Below are 14,096 nucleotides of genomic sequence, written 5' to 3' on the forward strand. Positions count from 1 at the left end.
GAAATGGGAAGGCTCAGGCGTAGTAAATGGAGCAGTGAAAAGAGGGAAATTTCTACATTGTCCAAATTAGACATGGAAAAGTCTCCTCGTTTGTGCATGCCCACAGCTGCTCCACTGGTACTCCATGCATTTCCTTTTTGACCAATGTCCCTGTCTTTGCCCTTGCCCTGTTAGGGTAAACCCACCATCCCTCGCTACTCCTTCGCCTTGCAGTCCCTCTCTTCAAGCCTCTCTTCAGTTTTCTAGTCAGTCCGCCATGGCTAAACACAAAGTGGGAACAGTATCGTTATACACAATACAAGCTGCTTTAAAATCCAGACCAACCTTGTAGTTCTCTGACTCACAGCTTTGAGCATCTTTCCAGAAGCAAATGCAACCCAGACCAAACCATCGCTTTTTGGGTCCTGCTGCCCTCACCCACGGCACCTGCAAAAAGGAGGCACAAGCTGCCCATGCCTGCTCTGCAGGGCAGGTGCGCTCCTCGCCGCGCTCTGCAGCCCCCATCCCAGGGTTCAGCCCTTGGTCAGCAGAAGCTTCTTGGCATCCCCAGTTTTCGCTGCAACTAGTCCTCCTCTCCAGGGGACCAGCAGGGTGGCTAAAAACTCCTGTCTTGTCTACCTGGGGCAGGATTCAGGTCCATCTGTCAGTAAATCCAAGTGCATCCAAGATCCCGCCCCATACCCTGATGGCAGGCGATGCACCGCTGCAGGGATGACTCACCCACATTGACACCTTGAGAGAGGAGCTCCAGCCACAGGGTTTTGGTCCAAGCATGAACCTTCACCTAGTTTCAATCCTATCTCCCGAAAGTGACTAAGAAAAACTCTGCATTAACAGATCTTCCCCCACCCACCCTGGAAAACGGCAGCCCCTGAGAAAAGCATTAACGTTAATCTGGAAATCCCAGCAAAGCCTGGTGAGAACTGGCATTACTGATATTTAAAGAGGGCTACAACTGAGCTAAAAAAGAGCAGATTTTCCAATTGTAGAAAATAATTAGGAACAGAAGCATCAATATGCTGACCCCCAGCAATGGGGCAGGCTTGCACCCACTGCTTAGTGAGAGCCCAAGCTGCAATTTCTGATGTGCACAAATTAATGTGATATCATTTGTGTCCTGAGTAACACACAAACTGCCACAGTGTCGGAAGCTGCTGTTTAAGGCCCCCAGCTTTGACCATCCCCACTGGACTAGACAGGGTGTGGCGCTACAGAAACAGCTAATGCAACCCATCATAGAAAGCACCACCCAACAAACTGCAAGCCACTACCATTGCAAGGCCTGAGGCTCTGGAGAGCTACCTTGCTCAACCAGACAGAGTTATCGCCAAGCAAGACTGTCAAGTTCATAGAAAAGTACACAGAGCAACTGAAGGAGGGACAGCTCTGGAGAAAAGAGGGAATTCCCAGATATGTACAGTCATTCACTCTTAAAACAAAGATTGCTAACACTGAAGCAAAGTTGGCTAAGTGATCTGTAATGGTAATTAATGATAAATCATTGCTCATGTTGTTTTAAGGCATAATGTATTTATGTGTTTGTATTCAGATAATGTTGCAGCTTCTGTACCTGACATTCCCCAAGCACTTTACCAATGCATGCAATCTCCCTTCCACACCACCACTGTTTTTCCAGAGTTTCTGTTCTTCCACTCCTTCAGGGTGTATACAGGCATCATGACAGCGCCTCAGGGTATGCAGCCCCCATCCTCACAACAGCCCGTGTTACCCTTCCCTCCTCCTATGCTCTAGCTGGGACTGCCACCACAGCCCCTGGGCAGCAAGGCAGCTCCCCCAGTAGGTGCTCTGGCCTCGTTAACTGTAATTCTCATTGAGCTAAACTCAGCAGCAGGTTGAAGCATTTCTGCAGAGCAGAGGTATAAGCCAGCACACACTATAGGCAAAGCGCATTTGTAAGAGCTCTGCTAAATTGGAGCCAGGGAGGCAGCGCGGCACGTAAGGTTGAGCAGCAGCAAAGCAGGGCTCTTCCGAGTGTCAGTGGAGTGCCATAACCAGAAGACCTTCCTCCTTCCTTCCTCTGCTCAGCTGCAGGTACCATGTCACTAAATACATATACACTCTGCCCGCATGCATACATACGTCAATGACATTAGAAACAAAAAAACTAGTATTTAGAGTCCAACTGCACCAGGGTGACATGCAAGAATACAGAAGGGACAAAACTGTTGCCGACCCATAAAATGTGAAATACAGCAGATGTGCTTGGTCACTGAGGCCCACTGCAAATGACAGGATGATCAGTGGCGGGCCCAAACTGCCCAGGCCAGAGTTTGTGTCTTTTCTTCTGCACTTTCCTCATCTTCCCTTTTCCTCTCCTTCACTTACCCCTCAATTCATGCAGTAATGTACAGTTTCTCCCAGTTGTGCTTAAGCTTCCGTAGGGCAAAAAAAAAGACAAGAGGCAAAAAACAACATTGCAGCAGGGTTGGGACAGCACAGACAAAGTTCTTGCATCTGACAAAACCAGCAAGGAGAGAAATTTCATTCCAAGCATTGCACAGGTTGGGAGAGCTCTGTACTGGCTTTTTTTTTTTTTTTTTTTTTTTTTTTTTTTTTTTTTTTTTTTTTTTTTTTTTTTTTTTTTTTTTTTTTTTTCCTTTTTGACCCTCCTTTTTGACCCTGGTTTCTGGAGAAATGAGAGCAAGCTTGCAGGAAGAAAACCCTTAATTTTGATGCTTACAAAGACATTGTCAATATTTCCCTCTAAAAAGCATTGAAATTGGCCCGGGGTGGGGGAGGAAATCAGGATATGCACGTGTATCTCTTTATTAGGACCCGCACTCACAGAAAACAAAGTCAGAAAATCCCGGGCAAGCCCTCAGCCTGGCAGCACCCAGGCAGGGGTTTGTCCCTTCCCATGGGAAGTCCCTTGAGCCCATGCCAAGCGCTCAGGCTCACCCAAGGAGTCAGATTTAATTTGGGATAGAAATCAGGATTTTCCAGCAGCTGTATGTGGAGCTAACTCAGTCGCTGGCTGCAGCATAGATGGTTCACCTGAGGCCTTGTGTTGTTCAGACTCACAAGAGAAAGGATCCCGATGCGTTTCAGAGGATGCAGAGGACACGTGCCACGCCAACGCCCTTTCTCCAGCACAAGGGAGTGATGAAAACCATTTGTTTGGTGTTTCCCAGTACATTTGGTCCACATTTGAGAGCTATGGATTACACAGTTCTTTTCTTTATCACAACTGTAAACTGCTTTTCTCCTACTCCTTTTAAACTCCCTTATTCAAAACCCTAGCAGTACAGCCCAGCTGTGTGTCTCACATACAACTTTTTATATATGTAGACATCACAGTAAATTTTGGTCATACGAATTTCCTAAAGGTTCTGGTAAACACGCCTGAGGGAAAACTTGTTATTTGAGTCAGAATTAGAATTCTGTCACCAAAGACTATTAATTTTTCAAATCAGTTTCATTGAGCCACCACATTAGCTTGCTGTAATACAGTAAGTATGGGGTACAATACTACTATCACTAAATACATAGAGACAGGAGGTTAGGCACTGCTAGAAAAATACTCTTACAAGAAACTAAAATGTGGCTCAGTTTAGGCTGAAATAAAAACAAACTCAGCTTTAAATGGATGCATATGGACTGTCACATGTATTAGTGCTACTCTTTAAGCTGAGATATTGTATTTTTCAATATTAAGATTCAAATATTAATTGTAACCATCTTCTATTAAACCATAAGCATCTTAGTTACAGGGATTGCCATGGATAAGACTTTTTGCAAGGCAACGTTCTCCCACGCATCCTCCTATCGGCTATTGAGTTTCTAGAGCTCTCTCTAAATACTTTTGCTTTCGCTTTCGCAGGATCGGCTTTGTGGGCTCATCATTTCCCATTACAGCCTGGGAGTTCCTCCTCACACTGACAAAATTAAGGTGTCTTTCAGTTCACCACACTGTTGGGGGCATCCCCAAGGTGTCTTTAAGTTCACGCTGTGAACCATGCTATCAGGGGCATCCCCACTCAGTGGCTCAGCCTAAGTATGCGACGGGAAGTCTCAGACTAGAATAACTACCAAGAAACCTATTTTCTTACTCCAGTGGCATTTCTCCCAGCCGGAGACCACGGTTTTCCTCCCATCTAAAGCGTCTCTAGAGTGCAGAAATAATTAATGCCTGCAACTACTCAAAGCAGTTACCTCTCCTCGTTGAAAATCTGAGGAATTTCAAGACAGTATTTGCACACTTTCAGTTCTTTGACAAAAGCATAATGTCACCTGGGGAATAGCTGCCAACACAAAGCCAATGCCCTCAAGCAACATGCGTTTGCTATATTTGGGAACAAAGAAATAAGGCAATCCAGTGCCTGCTTTTTTCCTGTACTGAAAGGCAGAGTGCCCAGAGATTATTCTCACATTGCCATTAGATATATAAGCCTATGCTATATGATCCAGAAGTAGAAAACTTAGTTCTTTAGACCTTGGTATTGAATACAGACTTTTTTCCCCAAGATCATTTAGTAACTGTTTTTTTTTGTGGGGAAACTTGCACAAATCTGCCTCACCCAGAATGATTTATCACTTCCACGCACAGTAGCTGTGCATATGCTGTAACTGGCATTTGGTTTTTACAGGCTGACTGCTGTTCACTGTGTTTTCTCTCTGAGGGTTTTTTTTTCCTTATCCATGATTAAGTAGAGGTGGGTAGTTCTACCTGTGGCAAGTTCAAGCAGATACTACACATACAACGATGCTTATCATAGTTACAACAGTTAGTTAGCTAGTTTCCACTGAAACTGACTCACCAGAGCTCCTCTGGAGTCACTGACAAAGTATTACTGACGGTGGGTGTTCAAAGCACAGGATACCGTACTGCACAATCAGAAGCGCTTGACTAAGTTTGCAGTTTACAAGCATGCACTGCAGCAGCGTGGCAGCGGTCTGGCAGGCGGCCATGGGACTGGGGCTGCCAGTCGCCCTGTGCCGCCCTGTGCCGGCCCTCGCCCTGTGCCCTCGCCCTGTGCCCTCCGCTGCCCTGGGGGTACCAAGCTCTGGTAGGCAGCATCGTGCTCTCAGGGCTGGTTTGCTCTGGCGCCAGACCAAACTGTGGCTTCCAGACATTTAAAGAAAGAAGCTACCAGTGTTAAAATGCATAGTAACATTTGATGTCAAGTAACATACTTCTTCTCAGCATCCAGTAGACTCAGCATGGAGGGAATGTGCTCACCTGCTCCCAGGGTCCCCACTCACCATCTGTTCCCTCCCCGCAGAAGAATGGACACCAGTCTGATGCCATTCATCACACATGGCCATGCATGTGTAATTAACACTGCAGATAAGAAGTCTTGCTACCTACCCTTCTGCACTCTTTCCTGTTGCCTGTGCTGGGCAATGTAGCACCAGGCTAGATTTGCTCTAAGGTTGGGACTTTCTGTTCTGCACAGATCGCTTCAAACATTCGCTGCTCTCTTGTCATGAGGACAACCCCTGCTGTACAACATGCCATCCCAAACATGCACAAATCCAGCTGGAGAACAGAGTAATTCTCACTGCCAATGACACACACGTTGCAACTTGCATTCCTACCATAGTCCTCCTTTCTGACTTTCCATGTTATCCTCAAGCTGGAAAGAACAAGGGTAGCATGCAAGGATCTTCGTAGATGTGGCCATCATAACTACCCACACAGTACCAGGGGAAGTCCACATAATGATGGACACTGCCACGTTACGTGAAATCTACTAAGACACAAAAGCCAAGGAAGACCACCCCTTAAGTAATTCTCACTGCCTTGGCAGCCACCATTGAAGGATATAGTGTTTATGGCCCTAGCCCTAACAAACACTCAGCCCAGGGCTGCAAACATTTGCAAGACTGAATAATGTGAATCAATGGGACTCCCCTGAAAGGTCTGTACATGTGTGTGCAATTATTTTCCCACGGCTCTGCAGTGCTTGGAGCTAAAATGTAGGTGAGGAGCAATACCCTTTGGGCTAAGCTTGCCCAAATCAGCAAGCCAGACAAGTGCATTGCTGCTCAGCCTCGTGAGCTGTGCCTCCCAGAAGACCAGGCTCAGAGGTCAAGCAGATTGAGCCAGCTGATATTCACCTGCTCCCCAAACGAGACAGCAAGAGGCAGAGAGAAAACAAATGGGACCCCATCGCTGTTGAACTGATGTTATCTGCAGGCAGCTGTGCCTTTTGTGCAAGGAGCACACAGTGCCCCAATTTGCAAATGTCACTGATGAATTGCTGCTGTCTCTGCAGTGCATTGTAAAGAACTGTCTGCTCTTAATTACCAGGACTTTGGCTTTTTGTAGCAGTAATGCAGTAATGTCATCTAGTAATAAGTAAACCTAGTCCACAGGAAAATTAACTTCACATTAAACAAAGCCTTGCCTACCTTTCTCACATACTAGCATATGAAAGAAAAATTGTATGGTGATTGCAGTTTTCACCTCAGACTCCTTAAATCTGAAGCTGATATGCACGGAGTGTGTGAGTATCATTGGAGATGGAAAAATAAAAGTTAAGGATTCCACAGTACATTTGAAGATACCAGAACAGAGGTTCTGTTGCAGATCGTCATAGGATGATGGACAGCACTGGGAACAAAGCAAAAAAGTGACCTAGGGACTTAAGACTCATATTTCAAAGAGAGTTAAGTAGCTGAACACACTTCTGGAGATGCGCCACAAAATCTAGCTGCACAACATGTGTATCGGTTCCAGTCCCCAACTTGAAAACTCTCATCTTGGACACGGTTGTTCTTCTAAAGAGAACACTTAATAGTCAGTCATTCTAAAGCATTAATGAATTAGTCTCCATTTTTCATTTCTCACCTTCTTTCCCTGCTGAATACGGGATACTGTATTAAGGGTGTAACTTGGATCTGTTGTATACAGATAGCTGGTAAGCACAGCGATCCCCCTCGTTCCCGTTTCAAAAACAAATTGTTCCAAAGGTTTTGGCTTTGGGCTTGCATTCATGCCACTCCACGTTGTACAAAGGGAACAGTTTCAAGTTGTGCAGTATGAATGATATTGTGTCTTAAAATCCAGTAAGTGAGCAGTGAAAAGGTGCTGCCTTACGAACTGCTGGTATCACCACTTACTCTTCTTGTTTAAAAACAGCTGTATTACCACTCTTTCCTCTCTAAATGACAAGCGAGAGACCTCATAAATGCCAGGAATGTTTGTTATTCTCCATACTATTCTCAGCAAATTCTTCACTTAAGGGTGTTTTTTTGCTGTGACCAAATAGAGCTGATGTGGCTGGGACACAAGGTGCCAGACAGGAGTGCCTCTTCAGATCAGAACAAGCTGCTAGGTGAACTGCATTTCTCGACGTTCACCACTAAATCAGATTGTTTTCACAAGGCACCATATCCTCAGTCCCCTGTTCTTTCTGCAGCTTGTGGTGTTTATGCAGGTCTTTTTGCTCTTCCTAATGCTTTGCAGAAGACTGGCCACTACTTCAAGCTTTTGAGAAGTTGCCTGTCTGTACTTTGAAGGGGCTAGAACATGAACATTGTGTGAACACCAGGGAGAGCACGGTACAGCCTCAGCCCTTGCTGGCTAGAGAGGACACTGAGACAACTAGTAAGCTCAGTATTTTCCTAGCTTAACATCATGAAGGTTAACCTTGTAATTCCCGGAACTATTGAAACTTCTTTCACTACTTTTTTTTTTTTGTTTGAAACTACAGATTATACCCCCTTGTTCCCTATGACAACAATCTGACATACTTATGATTTTGGCAAACTATCAAGGATTAATTTGACACCTGTGTTGTATGCCCAAGAGTGATTCAAGTTTTACTGCACAGTGACTATGGTCCAGATGATCATTTTACACCTGTTTTACATTGGATCGTTTCCACTGCCATCACTGGTGTCTCACCAGCTGTAATTTTTTGGCCAAAGAGAAGCCTGTGCTATATAATTATCAAAGGACATTCTTGCATCTCTAGTTCAAACAAGATCAAAATTTATATCCTCACATTAACAGTGTTTCCCGGTACATCATTTTTTCATCCTGAACACATTTTGTCTGCAATCTATATTACATTTTTCAGCCATGGTCCCATGTTGTTTTATCATCCAAACTTCTGTCCTTGTTTTCTGGGGAGAAGAGCATAATGCTTAGGTAGAATATGGTTCCTCTGATATTTTGGCACCGATCCAACTTTCTACCTTTGGACGAGTGCAAAATCATTCAGAAAAAATGGCATAATCCTAGTGAAAACAAATGTACGCATTTTCATTGAGTTGACCTATATTGAATCTTTTCACAGAAAACTGGAAAAAGTCTAAAATGCAACTACAGCAGCTTAAATGTATTCTGTAAATAAAACTAATGCTTCTATTTAATAAGAAAAAAGGTGCCAGTAATCCCACAAAACAAAAAGACATTTTTATCCCAATACATAGGATTTTTTGACGTGATATACAGGATTCTTACCCCTATGCCAGTAATTTCTGTACATTCCAGGCAGGGCTGGAATCCTGTTCTAAATGGTAACTACAAAAATGTCTGCTTTGAAGGTGTCATGCTGTATCACACTGATGATAATCCAACATCCACTATTAAAAGGGGCATTTTATATCAGTGTGATCCAACCAGTTCAAACCAGTCTGCATCTCGCCCGGTGTCCTCCTCCCCAAGGAGGACAGAAAATGACTGTTGGGGCAGGGTGGGCTGTGCAGGGAGCCAAATCTTCCTCTGTGCATGGCACAACCCAGAGCCAAGGAGCTGCCCCTGTCAGCAACCAGCCTGTGAACACGGGCCACGAACTGGGATCCTGCCCCAGTTCAGGCACTCTCTTGTACTCAAAGTGCCACAGACTTCTTCAAGTAAATTTCCTCAGCTACCTGAAGTTGTGTCAATGACTAAAGGGCCATCGTCAGCCATTTCTACGCTGTCTTTTTTCCTACAGCTTTTGTCGATTTGCAAAGTCATCTTAAGAGTATAAAGTACTCATAAATTCTCTACCATTTTTGTCCTTTTGCTGTTTGGCCTACATTCTTCAAATTCCCCTCTCTCATATGCAGCATAATCTGCTTCAGTTACTTCCTTCTTTGACCATAACATGATCCATCACAAAGTCAACCACAGAACAGTTTTGCCACTGAATTGTGCAAACCCTGCAGACTCTATTGCAGAAAGCTTTAGTGTCACTGCAGAGATTTACCTTAAAAACAGTCCCCCAAAATTCAGTAAACATACACTCGCAGATTTCAAAGTGGCATTCAAGCACCATCCTGCCCAAAAGCAGCACGGGGGAGGAAGGTGACGGTAAACCTCACTATATGGGTGTCCGCCAATTTTTACCGACTAGCTGGGACCTTCTGGAAAAGGACTACACTCATATTTTATTTGTCATTTATTAATGTTAATATCTAACACAGAGTGTCTATATCTCGACCTTGGGAAGGAACAGGGGTGATGTTCTAAGGGTCCTTTCCTATGTGAACTCATCTCCACTCCCTGTGTGACGACTTTTTTTTTTTTCAAGACATAAGTATTAATAAAATCTTTGAGTAGCCCTCCCTGGTGGGGATTTTCACAAGCAGTAGCTGGGGCAGTGATTTCATGGGGAGGCAGATCACCAGCACGCTCAGCACGGCTCTGCTCACTTCTGATGTGAGTGGTCTTGTCATTTCTCAAGCAGGTGCAACTTACCGTAATTTCAAACAAACTGCTCCAACTGTACCAACAAACTAGATTTCAGCTTGAGGCCAGCAGCCTTGCAAAATGCCACAGTAGATATATACATACACGCATACATACGTGGATGCTTTCTTCTGTATCGCTTATTGTGGAGAATAGCTGTTGCATAAACTTTTAATAGCAGTGCAGGGATTTACTTCCCCCTCTGGTCTGTGGCACGCTTTTCTCCTGTTCTGTGATGTACTTTGACTAATCATTTCTTAGTCCTCTAGGTGCAGACCTTTAAAAACACTAGGAGCTCTCAGTCCCCCCTTTCAATTGCAAACAATTCATTTTTGGTGAAGTGTGGCCTCCCTATTCTTCTGCCAGCCGTTGTGTTTGTGAAAGGACCGTCTCAAATTTCTTGTGCGGGAGCAGCTGTTGCTGGACCGAGGCGGCCTTTTCAGAGCCCCGCCGCAGCAGCTTTTCACTTCTCCTCCTCCTCCTCTCCTTCCTCCCTCCTTTTGTCTCCCCCAAAGCAAAAGCCCCTCTGACCCTTCGCCTCCCTCCAGCCTACCTCCTTTGTCGGCCGCAGCAGACAAGTTCCACCCTAAATCAACCATTGTCTCCATCTCCAGAAGCCAGCACGTGCCCACATCCCCCTAATCTTTTAATTTCCCCCCAGGAAAAGGCAGCTGTTAGCAATACACGCAATGCACAGCTGTCAGCTGGGGCCTGCCGCCTGCCCACACTGAACAATAAGGAAGGCAGCACTGGGGCCGAGTAGAAGTAATATCTACATATATGTGCCTTTGGCAACAGTTGGCAGCACGTGCTCTGAAATGCAGCATTGTCGGAAAACCCACCCCTGCCTTCCCCCACCGCGGTTCCATACACGTATGAGCTTGAACTTTGGCTGATTTCAGAACAAAACCCCCGGCTTCAAAGGGCAGGACTCCCCGGATAGCTGCATTATACCTTCGCTGCTGAAACAATCCCTTGCAAAATTACAGGGTATGAAAGGGACAAGCCTACAGTAGCCCGGCGCGTGGTTCGCACATTCCCCTCTTTTACACACCAGTCATTTGGAAGTTTTGTCCTGGAGGGAGAGCAGCGTGAACAATCTGGAGTGGGAGAAAAGACCTATACAATCACGATTTTACCTTTTTCCCCGGGTGGTGAAGGGGGCCAGCATTTTAAAGTAGAGCAGGGACAGACATGAGTACGTGCGGCTGGGCTGGTGATCTTGCAACATTAATGTGCAAGGGACAATCGCTTCACATCAAGATGAAGAAAAAGGTGGTTATTTAGGACCAGGAAAATGCAAGGCATAATGGCTTCTGAGCAAACATATGCACATTTGCATGCCAAATTTGTACCTGCAACAATGGCAAGTGTGCACACAAATGATAAATTGCACAACGCAGTCATTTGCCAGTGCAGTTGCTGCCAGTGAGCTTGCAAACATAGTAGCTACAGACCCCAATTAGTCATGTAAATGTGCTTGCCTCTTCTCATGTAGCATGGTGCACGTAACTTTACAAAAATCATACCTCTTTGCTCCACATTAGCGCCTGCCGGAACATGGAGGAGTTTCTTAAGGAAATTCACTTTGCAAACTCATGTCTTGTGGTGAGGATATGTAAAAGCCTCATACCTTTAAAACAGTTTCATTTCCTTTTCCCATGTAGATTATTTTAAAGTATGCTTGTATTACTCTCATCAGCATTCTGGCTAATCATTAAATGGGAATTTGATTGATTTCTACACGCAGTGGTTCCCAAAGACTAAGCATTTAAAAAGTGACTGTCTCATCTGTAGCTTTTGCAGAGGTCTGTTGCATAGTTTCCTCTCTAAGCAATGGAACAAACAAGCCTCCCTCCCAAACCTTTCATCGCCATAACCTTTTTGCAGTCAAGCAGACAATTCTAGGTTTACTTCACCGCTCTTAGTCATTTTACGTGATAAGGAACAACTTCTGTGTTATTGATGTATATTCCCCAGCTTGCTCCGTACACGTGTTTTTACTTGCTTTATCTCACCTGGCCTGTAATTTAAAGGACTTAAAAGATACACTACTCTAAGTGGACCATATGGCATATTGTACACCTGCCCAGTGCTTAGCACCTGCTGAGCGCACTGTGGGTGTCAGGCTGCTTGATACAGCACTCCTGGCCAGAGGGCAAAAACATTTCCACGCATTTGCATGCTGGACGGAGGCCACGTGCCTCGGCTGTGAGCAGATCTGACACAGCAGCGTGTCAGTTCTTTCAAGATTAGCAAATCTGTAGAAAGCAATGGATTTAGCCAACAAAGGAGATGCCACATCGTAGAGACCTACACACATACAGACACCTCAGGGATCCTAATAACCTTGTAGTGATGAACCAGGATCATCAATAAATGGTAGCTTGCTTTGGGTGGGGAATGTCAGCATTAATCATTTGGATGCAGCCAGAGTTTTCCTAAAGTACTCAGAGAAATCACAAAGGGTGTGTTTTGCTATCAGTTAGGCAAATACAAATGCCATCCTGACTTACCCCCATGCAGAGCCACCAAGGGCACAGGCAGGAAGCAACATGCAGTCAAAAACAGGTGTCTCAAAATAAAAATAGTAGGCATCAAGTAGAAAGAAAATGGATCAAACTTTAACACTTATAAGGGTTTAGCAAGCATGTGCCTCAAGAATGGCCTGCAAGACCTGCCCTTTCACTGCTGGTTCCGTTGGCCCATAACTGACTTTCCCTGTATGCATATTGGGCCAGAAAGCCTGCCTTTGTGGTGTAAAGTTCTGTGAGATTTACGGAGGAGGAATAGCATACAGAAGTATTAAGAGATGCTATCATTAGGTGGTTTGTTATTCCTCCTGGTAGCAGCAGCAGCCTTTGTCAAAGCAGGCCAGGTATCCAGCAAAGGCAGGAGACATCTTAGCGGCCCATGTGGGAGCTGTGGCCTCTAACACTGGGCAGCTGGACAAACACAAAAAATGGAGCAGCCAAAAGGGTTTGTCTCTCTCACACTGCTCAGGGAGGAAAATTTATCATGCGTGTGATCGGCAAAGGGACTGTCGGGACAGACAGGGTGGCAGGGCCCTGGTGGTGTCCCGAGCAGTGACTGGCAGGCTGCAGAGGAGCTCGGTTTTGCACCAAGGACAGAACTGGACCTTGTGGAGGGTTAGCGCTAGCTGCACTGCCACCACCACGGGAGGGGACACTGCAGGGTTTCTCTTTTTTCAGGCATTCTCCGACACAGACTTTGGAATTGCCCGGTTTAGAAGATTTCCATTTTCTGATGTGCTGCCTTTCAACAGTATGCCTTGATTAACCTATCTGAAATAAATTTGGCAGTGATCTTTCTGTCCTCATGTTGGAACGTTACCAAGCGAAACACAGAGCTATTTTCTTCTTTCATTTGTAGCTGTCTCTCCTGTTACTGGAAAGAAAAATTCTCTGGCTGGAAGGAGGTTGTCAGGCTGGCACTGTCTTTATCTTCATTGCTAGAAGGATCCTATGATTGCTTAGGCCTGGGGACACCTGTGACCCTATAACAAGGATGTGTTTTTTCCTGGCCTATCTGCAAACCTACCAAGCGCACCAGAGCCAAACTGCAGCCCCACTGGACAGGCTGGTCTTCACAGCACCGCTGAGGCTCGCTGTCAGGGGTTTCTTTTTGGGCCACAAAACACATTCCCTTCTCATGGCTTTTAGCCAGTCCTTCAGGTTGGGGAGCAAACCACAGCACCTCCAACTGCAAAGCCATCGGCATCCCCCCGTTCACAGGGCTAGGATACACGTGGGCTCCCCTGCCCCGTGTGGAGGCAGCTCCGTGCAGAGCCCAGCCGGGAGGTCCTTCTCCTGCCTTGCTCCTCCGTATGGTAATCTGTGGCGAACTGAGCTATCAGCGAGTGCCCCAGGCCCCAGTCTAGCCTCAAACTACCCCGGCCCCATCTGTCACCCTATCTGGGGCATCTTTGCCGCGTGATTGACACAGGGCTTGAAAAGGCAGCACAAAACGGGCCATGTGGCAACCCTGCCGACGGGGAGGGGGCGGCGGGGGAGCGGGATGAAATATTGTGACAGGACACTTCAAGCCCCAGCTAATCACAGCTGCTGAGGGCTGAAGAGTGCCATACATCCCCTCGCATCAGGCCCTGCATTCCTGGCAACATTATTAATTCAGAGGAGTCCCTTTAACTTGAAGCAGAGATTAAGGCTTTCCCCGGTTGGCCTCACTGCGGCTGTAAAGGCAACAGGCAGGCCTATTGTAAGGCCATTAGGGAAGAACAATAGGACGCTGAAAGGGGGATGCGGGTGAATAGGGGAACGAGAGCTGGCTTGTGCCAGAGGCCGGCTCGGCTCATTACGGGAGCGGCAGATGGAGCGTGGCCGGGTTGCTGGGCAGAGTCGGGGCTGGCAGCTGGCGGCGGCTCCCCCGCACCGCACCGCACCGCACCGCACCGCTCCCGCGCCGCACC

The sequence above is a fragment of the Aptenodytes forsteri genome, unplaced genomic scaffold (genome assembly GCF_000699145.1).
Source record: "Aptenodytes forsteri isolate BGI_AS27 unplaced genomic scaffold, ASM69914v1 Scaffold220, whole genome shotgun sequence".
NCBI lineage: Eukaryota > Metazoa > Chordata > Aves > Sphenisciformes > Spheniscidae > Aptenodytes > Aptenodytes forsteri.